Raw genomic sequence first — 10364 nt, 5'->3', positions numbered from 1 at the left:
GTTTAAATAAGAAATCTGAAGTAACTATATTGATAAACTCACACTTAATTTATGTAAGAATCATACATTAAAGATGTGATCGATTTCCACAAGTAAATTACTTTTTTTCTCTTGGATGAAAAAAGTAGGGCAGAGGTTTTCCCAGAAAGGCTTGTCTGTATCATATTGCTCAATAACAACTGCCTATGTCAAGGTTTGCAGTTTCAGCTTTGTGAAGACATGTCACTTTCATTGGAAGATTGCATGAGTAGACGGGAAAGAACTTGATCAGTAATGTACCTGGAATGACCTGACCTGAAATGTAATTAGCATTTTAACTGATAAACAATCACTCCAGGCAAATATACAAAAGTTACGCCTACCGTTTTGTGTAGTTTTAGAATAATCTCTCAAAACAAAGTTACCACTATCTCTCGAGTTATGATCAAGTAGTCAGTTTAAAATTTTAAAAACAAAGTGAGGCGACAGTGCTACTGTATACATGTTTTTATTCCACAATATAAATTAGAGTTTTAGTAACAGCAGTTTTGTATAGTTGTCCTACATATCTGTCAGTACTCCATTTACATAAAAAAGTACAAAATAAGGTTGTTAAAAAATAATTAAAAACATTTGTTTTCTAATGGCACAGTAAAAATGTATATTATATTTAATATGTAAACAAAATATTGGAGCGGATTCTGAAAAACAACAACAAAAACTTTAGGGAAGTGTACGTCAAACATTTTACTTTCCTTTTTACTTCAGATTTGTGAAATTTACCAATTCCATTACTAATCTGGCTTTTTTACTATTGTTTCTGGCCATTTTACTGTATTATTATATTACTTTGATAATCCAAAAATAATGTACAAATAATCTGATATCAATATATGCAAATCATATATATGACAAGGTCATGTTTGGATTTTACAAACCCAAAAAGTCAAATATTTACATAAATATTTTTAAAAAGGGACATTTACATATATTTAACCAATACAAATATGTAAATATATGATAAAAAAAATATTTTTCCAAATCATATTTTCATATGGGATGCATTTAAGATATTTGAATGCCATTTTTATATCCATTTACATATCATACTACTAACTTCAATCCATTAGTTCCCTTTGTAACCATATGTAAAATTGTGTAGATTTTTTCAATGCGGTTTCTCCATGAATACAGTGTCAGAATAGCTACAAAGTTTGTAAAATCAATGACAAAGCATTCATACAAGCAGTACATGATAATTTTACAGCAGTCCAGTGTGTTACAGTTTCTACCCAGAAACCAGAACAACAAAAGAAAAAAGAAAGGACTATTAGCACTGCACCATCATTGTTCTTCATACTGTCTCATATTTCACATGACTCAACAAAACACAGCTCACACAGTGTAATGGAGGAAACAGTTTCATATTAGTCTTCAGTAGTCTTAATACACCGATTATTTCTCCTAGTGCAATTGATCACATCACTGCTCCAGTTCATTTGGATCCAAAGCGCTTGGCGTTGGCAGCAGCTTCCGTCAGTGAAACAGTCCACACGGTCCAGTTGTCGTCTGCCAGACATGATCCTTGAGGATACATCAGACCCCCTACTGAACTAGCCAGACCAAACAGAGCCACCAGAAGAGAAACTGCGGTTCCGATGAAGTAGACCTGTTCGACTCCAGACATGATTCTGTGCGGGATTGTTCTTTATAAACAAAATAAACAATAACACACCCGTGCCATGCTTTCATCAGTACCGGAAGTGTATAATACATAATTACGATTTAATAATACTTACACCAGCCCACTTAATAATAAACTGTATTGTCAATTAATTTTACGCGATTCAGATTTACTAAAAAAGTACAAGAGATCTACTTTCTTAACGTTACTTTAAAGATCCAAGACCAAATGTCCAATTATTGGCCACAAATATTGACAAAATACTGAAAGCAAAACTAAATAAATTCGTGGTTCTTACCAGGAGGTGTGCTAACCGTCGTGCAATGTTGGGGATAATGGGTTTCCGTGGATGTACTTCTGCTTTTTCAAAGCGCATTACCTTTAAAGCAACTGGGATTTTCCAATAAAAAATTCCCGCGATGAAGAGGAGGAGGATCCTTTAAAATGAATGATCTGAGCCGATTCACAAAATCTGTCCGAACAATTGCGAAAAGAGTTCTGTCGTTTTATTTACCATGCGAAAAGTAACACGAAGAGTCATTGAAGGAATGTATTTACAACGTTGATATGACAGTTTTATTAAGGCATATCTTTAATATTTTTATGCTAGCCTTATAAAAACGCAATACTCACTGTATAGGCTACAGTCTGATGATGGGCTTCGAGGCTATGGCAAGCGGTTTTAACATTTACGTTGAATCAGTTTTCATTTATTTTTAAAATCTGTATTTTTTTTATTAAGAGTTACATTGTCTACATATGCTTATTCTTTAGTTAACAGGTGTTTTTCATTGCATCATTTTTATATACTCATACCCACATAGCAAATTTTCCCTGGCCGAGCTCTGGCCCACACAATCCGCTTTTGCTTGGCCCAAATGCCGCAGTGAATTTCGACTGGACAACGTTTGGCTTTCAGACAAGCGCCAAGCATGGACCATATCCACGCCATGTCTCAGCCAAGCTAATAACCCATAACTGGGCCTGAACTGGGCCAGATTTAGCCCATGTTTGGCCATTGTCTGGAAGCCAGACTTGGTGTGTCACAACTACAATGAAATTGATAAGCCAATGAAGCATTGTGCTTTAGGCATGTTAATAATGGGAAATGTTAGTAATGGTTAAGTATAATATCATTTGTAAAATAATCATTTTAATAATAAAATATATGCAATGTAGGTTTAATTCGGTTAATTTGCAACATACAGAAAACAACAGATTAATAGATTAAATCTTGATTATTTTCTGCATTAAATTAGAAGATGCAAACAGGAACATGGAAATAGTAAACCAGTTATTTGACAGTAATGGTAATTTATTTACTTACTCTGATTTTATTGCAAGATATACTCTGCCCCTATCTAAAAAAGAATTTAATATCGTTTGTAAGGCCATTTCCTCTGAAATCTGTATGCTTTTTAGAAATAATAATAATAATAATAATAATTCATTGATTTCCGCTTGTTCTCTTAGTCCTGTTTCTACTGTTGTTGGATCTATTTGTTTCTCCACTAAAAAATCCAATCATAAAATTAGATCTTTATTTTTAGACCTGGTCATCTCAAATCCTTCTTCTATTTCTTATTGGAACAACCTCTTTGATGATATTAAATGGTCCTATGTCTGGTCACTCCCCCAGAATTTTTTTTAACAAATAAAATTAAAGAAATTTCTTTTAAAATTATTCACAGGTTTTATCCAGTTAAACAATTTTTACAAAAATTAAAAAATGATATTGACATCTCTTGCTCTTTCTGTGAGACTTCTTCTGAATCTGTTGCTCACTTGTTTTGGGAGTGTCCCTTTGTTAAATCGTTTTGGTCTGATGTTAATTCTCTAATTGTCCAAAACGTTTGTGGTGATTTTTCTTTAACCTATAAACATGTTGTTGTGGGGTTTTATATTAAAGGAAAACGCTTCCATAATTCATCTTTTTGCATAAACCTAATTTTATTTATTGGAAAGTTTTTTTATACACAAATGCAAATATACCCAATGTAAGCCAAATTTTTTATTTTTTAAACGAGAACTGGTACTTTATTTAAAAACCATCACAGACTCTCACAAAAAGAAAGCTATTAAAACATGTGCTTTATTTAATAATCTGCAATAATTTGTTTTATGTCATGTGCCCTCAATATTTTTCCCTTTTTTTTGCCTTTTGTTTGTTTCATTTTCTTTCTCGTTGTCTTTCTGTGCTTTACCTATATTATATTTGTTATAAAATTCTTATAATTCTCTTGTCCCAAAAAGTAATATTTCTATTGATCTTACCATATTTCTTTTAGTTCTGTATCTGTATTTGTTGTAATGCACTGTTGTTATTGCAATAAAAAAAAATAAAAAAAAGATGGAAATTACTTTGTGTATTAAAAAAAACTCTTTACTCAAAAATTATTTCAAATGTATTTTAAATGTGGGTCAAGATTTACAGGTCAAACTTGCAGCTCACACAACAATTTTTAACATCTGGGCCAAAAAATGTCTGGTCCATGTCTTGTGTGCCGCCTTAAAGACATGCAGTGGTAGGGTAGATGAATGCCTGCTGTGCCAGCTTTATGCTAAATCTGGGCCAGAATTGTTTGCTACTGGGGTGGTAACTATTATGGCCCGTTTGAGCAGTACAATATAGTAGGCTATACATTTATTTCCATTTCACTGTCAAGGGTACCAAAATAGCAATCTGTATCATACTACTTTTTTGGCACCCTTTCCTAAGAGTGCACAAAACTATGGTACAAAATTGGTGGAGCTAGACTCACTGCTGAATGCAGAGAATTCATCAAACATCATCAGCGTGTGCCACAAGACAAGGGAATGACAACACAAGAAGTGCCATTTTTCCATACAGAGAGGAAAGACATGGCCATATTAATACAATAACGGCAATGATCCCTGCTCAAACAAAGCTAATTGTCTATTTGTAAGAAAGAGCCATGTGCCCAGAAGCAATCTGCTGTATGACCTCCATTGTGGTCCACAAGGTTTTCATGTGTAAATATGTGGAAGACGCGAGAGGTGCTGCTTCCTCTCTCTATTTGTCATGCGGCGAATTAACTAAAGTTTTCAATATGTGAATGGCATGAACTGCTGCTTTTATTTAAGTGATATTGATGTTGGTCAAACTGTCTGGCATACACTATGCCTACCAAGGCTAAGGGCCGGTGTAGTGCCAAAGAGCGCACTCCTGCCAGATTGTGCCACACCGCATTGACTAGTATAGGGTAAAGTCGGGTTTAGGTGTGGGGGTAGGGTTAGCAGGTGTGGTTTGAATTAGGCAATCAGGTAGCGAATTTAGCAAGGGGGTGCATAATTTGGCAGGAGTGCATTTCATGACACAACACCATGATAGACTAAGCCGATGGTCGGCCATTGTGCTCCGTCGTTCCACCAGTCATCGTTGGTCGGCTAGTGGGTTTTGTATGTTCCGCACACTCCTCGTGTCAGATTAACAACAAGACTCATTGGCCTGATTTAGCATGTCAAATTGGCATCAAGTCGTCAGCTGAAGAGAGTGCTCTGAGTGGTTATTCAGCAGCGAATCAGAGCGTGATTGTGATGTAGTGAAGTGCCAGTAAACAATTCAAGTCAAGAAGGAACACAGAGACCGGCTGTAATTTCACTACATTCTCAAATATTTGCAAATGATACAGAATATTCAATAATCAGACATATTTGCCGAAGCAAATCTCTCCGTGATGAGTGACAATTACTCTGATAATGGTACTAAAAGCTGCTTTTCATGCTGTGTATGTGCGCTGTTCTGAACGAGAAAACAGATACTGTCATGGTTCAAGACATGTCCGGGCCTAATATTGGTAGTGGAAACATGGGTGACCATTAAAAAAACGTACTGAGCTGAACCATACCTGTCAATCCTCCATTTTTTCCAGGCATTCTCCGGTATTTTACAATTCTATCCTGCTATCATCCCGTAAAGGTATTTTCCAATATTTCTCCCGTATTTTCAATTAAAGGGTGGCATTAAACATTAAAGAGCCAATCCTCCCTGTACGTAACCCATACCTACGAACCACCAGGGGATGCCCTTTCCTCTTAAACGTGAATCGTTTCTGTGCTTTCATTTTATTTAGGCATGAAAACACTTTGAAATAAATATAAAAACGGCAGGATTACTTTCCTTTCTATTACAGGCACCTTCGCTGCTCCTAGGCAATCCTTAAAACAGTTGGTTCATGTAACGATGCGTGACAGTCAGACACTCTCCATATTGATAAATAGACGCTGTTTCCCAAATGGATTCTGTACATGCGATTAGAAGCGGAGCAAAAGTGGGGCTTATCCATCCCTTATTTTCACATCCCAATGTTGACAGGTATGCCGTAATGTCCACTGGAACTGAGGCATTAAAAATACGCAAGTACTAGGTAGGCAGCATGATGGTTCAAGTCTCAACTAGGCCAGGAAGCCTTTCTGTGTTGAGTTTGCATGTTGGCGAGTGTGTGTGTGTAAGTTTACCAGCACTTGAGGTTGCGCAAGTGAATGCACTCACAGGATTGGGTTGTGTCGGGAAGGATATCAGCCCATAAAACATGTGCCAGAGTGTTTGGTGGTTAATTCCACTCTGGCAACCCTTGATAAAGAAGGAAATAAGCTGAAGGAAAATGAGTGAGTACTTGTAAATTGTCAGTAGATGTTGCAGTTACATTCAGTTATTAAGCACTTTAGTCATTTCATACTATTAAATACAGTATATATGCTACTACTATACTACTAATTTATTAAACACTAGTATTTATTTTAGTTGTTACTATTAACATTTTGGAAAATTGCTTCTACAGGGATCTGTAATTGACATATCAAGTACTCAGTTTTGACTAGTATGTATTGCAAATGTGACTGGTTTTGTAGTTTTTCTTTTTTTAATAGGGTAGGCCTATATGCAGTTAATGTGACTTTTTTCCTCTTTGTATACGGTTCCTTTTACAGCATCGATGTTATAATTAAATTACAATCAGTTAATTAGACTTTGGCATTCATTTAGTTGCTCAAGCGTAAAACGAGACGAAAAGCCGTTTACTCGCAAACGCACATCAGAATCGACAGGCTAGTACAGAAGAAACTTGAATATACTGGGGTAAAATAAATGTTCATATTCTAAAGACACGACGGGGGGAATGTAATTTAATGCAGTGCTTCTTGTATAATCTGAGACCCTCTATATATCGGATATCAATCAGCCAGTGGAGATCGCTGATTTTTAAAGAAAACCGACCTTAAATGTGCCGGTTTTGTAATGGCATAAAGTTCACCGTAAGCGCTTAACCCAGGTTACTAACAAATTAAAAGTCCTTTTGGATACTTCCGCATATACCCTATGCACCCATAGATATATACATTAGATGTCGCCTACTCTGTTGTTGTCTATTGGAAGGAATGCGTCAATAGAGCCGCCATTTTAGTACAGGGTAGCACTCCTTTGAAATGAATGCGGGACCAAGCTGCAGTGGAGGACTGTGGCCATCCAGAGTCAGAGAAATACACATATATACATATATATATGATCGGGAGTTTTCCCGGAGGTCAGTATGCACTTTTTTATTACAAAACTTATAATTTCATCACTTTTCTACATTGATCTATAAGTGATCGCTCAGGCATTCCTGACAAAAAGCTTGTGTTTGTATGGAAACTATAAACCCTCCCTGTTAAATTTGATCTCATCTGTGTCCTGAAACACATTCCCTTCTCCTGCTTTCACTTCTCATACTGACGGAGGGAGCGATTCGTTTGAAAATGAATCTCCGTTATGAACGACTCTTTCACTAGCCTACAATAATACAAGTTTCCGGCATCTCGTTGTCATATTTCTTTTGCTTTGTTTGCTGATTTTATTCAACAAAACTAGCATAAGCTGAGTGTTTAGTGCGAGCTGGTGCTACTTTGTCTTATGGTGAATGCAGTAGGTGACTGTATTATCATCAATAACATTACCTGTTTATCAGAAAAGTTTATAACATACAAAAAACGTAAATAAAAAAAAAGATCTTACCTTTAAAATGTTCTGCCTTTGTACTTTGTTTTCTTGGTTTGCTCGTTACTACACCTGTACACAGCGCTAAAGTCCAGCATCTTCACGTAGTAACACTGTCTTGACTAGTGCAGTAGAATGACACTTGACCTTGGAGCACTGTACAAATATGGCGGCACTATTGACGCATGCTCGGGGTCAGTATGCGATATCTAGTGTATATATCTATGCTATGCACCTATTAAACTCCGACTAGCAATAATTCCAATAGTTACAAGTAGGCAAATCTTTTTAAATATTACAATTATGCCTTGATTACATTCTAGTACTGATGTATTACTTTTACGTATTCTTTAAGCACTATCCATTTTAATTACGGTTTGAACTGTTAAAGCGGCTTGCCATACGACCAACTGAGATCATAACGAATCACTGGTGCGGTTCAAAGTGTTCAAAAGAACCGATTCCCTACAACATCAGGAATTCCTAATCTGCTGGCATTTAAAGTCTATGTCATTTCACAGAAAAACAAATCAAAGAACTGAGCTATTATTATGCAAATAACCAACTATAAAGACTTTTAATGAAACATTTTATCAACATTAGTCAGTCATTAAAAACTGAACTAAGTTAACTGGCCATTCCAGTAAAACAGGATGTTCTTTGTGAGTCAACAGAAACGTGAAGTGCAAGTGATTAAAGCGTCTATGGACTGCAGATTAAATTCTTACATCTAAACACTTCTTTCTGTTTGGCAAAATAATAACAGATGAGCACTTTGATGCTGAACTTTTGAATTACTCGCAGACTTTAATACCATATGGAGAATTGCGCAATAGGAAAATGTACCAAAAATGTATTATTTTAAAAGTGAATATGGTCTGTGCTGCCCTCTTTTGTTTGAAATATAAAATATATGTTTTCAAAATTACCGCTGGAGGGAGCAAGAAACCGCAGTGAATTATATAGAAACAAATAAAATATGCAGATTTTAAAATCACTCTGACACGTGTCACACAAACTATTTCCCTTTGTTGATGAGGATGAACTGGACGTTCACGTCATGTGCTTATAGCCTCACATTCTGTTCTATAATGAGACTGCAAACAAAATGTGCATGAGATTAATTGGTCATGTTAACCAATGAAAAGAGAGATGTTTTATTCAACGAAAGATAAGTGATATTTCATAGATAAGGTCTTCTGTGCACTGCCTGTGTGTGTGTGTGTGTGTGTGTGTGTGTGTGTGTGTGTGTGTGTGCGTGTGTGTGTGTGTGTGTGTGTGTGTGTGTGTGTGTGTGTGTGTGTGTGAGTGTGTGAGTGTGTGGTTGAAGACAGTCAGCTACTGTTTTTCTATAAGGTTTAAGAGGATTTCAGCCTAAGCTACTGTCTCCAAACCAGCAACCACCTGCTTCTGCTTAACGTGAAATAGTGTATAGAAAAATAAAATCTTTAGTTATTACTCACAATACATTTATCAGCTAATGACAATATGTTTTGATACAGAATCTGTGACCTTGTCATTGAAGCATGCATAATTATAGAGACTTGATAATCTTAATAAAACAAACTCCTCTACATCTCCAGAACATAGACAATGCTCTGTTTTGGGTTAGTGTTGTAGGTTGTTTTGATTCTTCTGATTTTATCTGTTACTTTGTTGTCATTTGTCACTTGCCTTTTTGGTTTTATAATTTTTTTTCAGTTTATTTGCATGGCTTATATAATTTACCTTTGTTCTTTTGTATGCTAGTTTAATTTGCTTATTTTATTTGTTTTGTCTGCACTCAAAAAATTATTTGTGCTGATTGTTCAAACTACTTATTTAAAATGAGCTGAATCAAAGCAGTTACATTTTTTTGGACAACCTAATAGTTTTATGTTCAATCAACTTAAATTTGTGAAATGAATTAAGCTAACAAATCACTTTATGTACACTGGAAGCTTCTTTAGCCAAAACAAATTCCTTGTGTGTGAAGCACACTTGGCAATAAAACTGATTCTGATCAATTTGTGTTGGGAAAACTTAAAGGAATTGTGTGAAACCCAGCATTTTGTTGAATGTAGTTCTTTTATACAAGTTGTTTAATAGTTTTCTCTCAATTATTTATTTGCATCAAGTTTATTCTGTTTGCTTGTTTTATTGTTTGCTTGTCCTTCTGTGCTATATTTCGGTTTTGTTTTGTCTGGTAGTTCAATCTATTTTTCTATTAACTCTTGTTATGTTGTGTTATACTTGAGTTTTTCTGACTTGTTTCTAGTTTGTTTTGTTTGTTTATTTTATCACTTGTCTGTTTTGTCCATTTTGTTTGTCTTGCCAAGTAGTTTTTTTGTTTCGTCTAATTTGTTTTATCATTTTTTTGGTCTGGTTGATGTATTTTGTTTACTTTCCTTGCGTGAGATTTTATAGTAAGTGAATAAATTAGTTATGAATAAAGTAATTTTCATTTATTTGCCTTTATTTGTTTGGTTGTGACATACTTGAATTACTCTAACTTGTTAACTCTTGTTATGTTGTGTTATACTTGAGTTTTTCTGACTTGTTTCTAGTTTGTTTTGTTTGCTTATTTTATCACTTGTATGTTTTGTTCATTTTGTTTTGTCGTCTTGCCAAATTGTTTTCTTGTTTCATTTAATTTGTTTTATCATTTTGTGTCAGTCTGGTTGATGTATCTATTTACTTTCTGTTTACTTTCCTTGTGTAATATTT

General features: G+C 35.1%; 1 long non-coding RNA gene across 1 annotated transcript; it reads right to left on the bottom strand.

Annotated features, from left to right (window-relative positions):
* Positions 1-471: 471 nt before the first annotated feature.
* On the bottom strand, positions 472-2742 carry LOC130222480 (uncharacterized). Its single transcript, XR_008836476.1, has 2 exons — positions 1962-2742; positions 472-1685 (listed from the first exon to the last, which is right to left on the bottom strand). It is a non-coding gene; the product is annotated as an uncharacterized LOC130222480 (long non-coding RNA).
* Between the last annotated feature and the right edge of the window lie 7622 nt (positions 2743-10364).

This window comes from Danio aesculapii, chromosome 4 (assembly GCF_903798145.1).
Source record: "Danio aesculapii chromosome 4, fDanAes4.1, whole genome shotgun sequence".
Taxonomy (NCBI): domain Eukaryota; kingdom Metazoa; phylum Chordata; class Actinopteri; order Cypriniformes; family Danionidae; genus Danio; species Danio aesculapii.
Note: the sequence above shows the minus strand (reverse complement) of the source record. Positions and strands in the feature narration are given on the sequence as shown.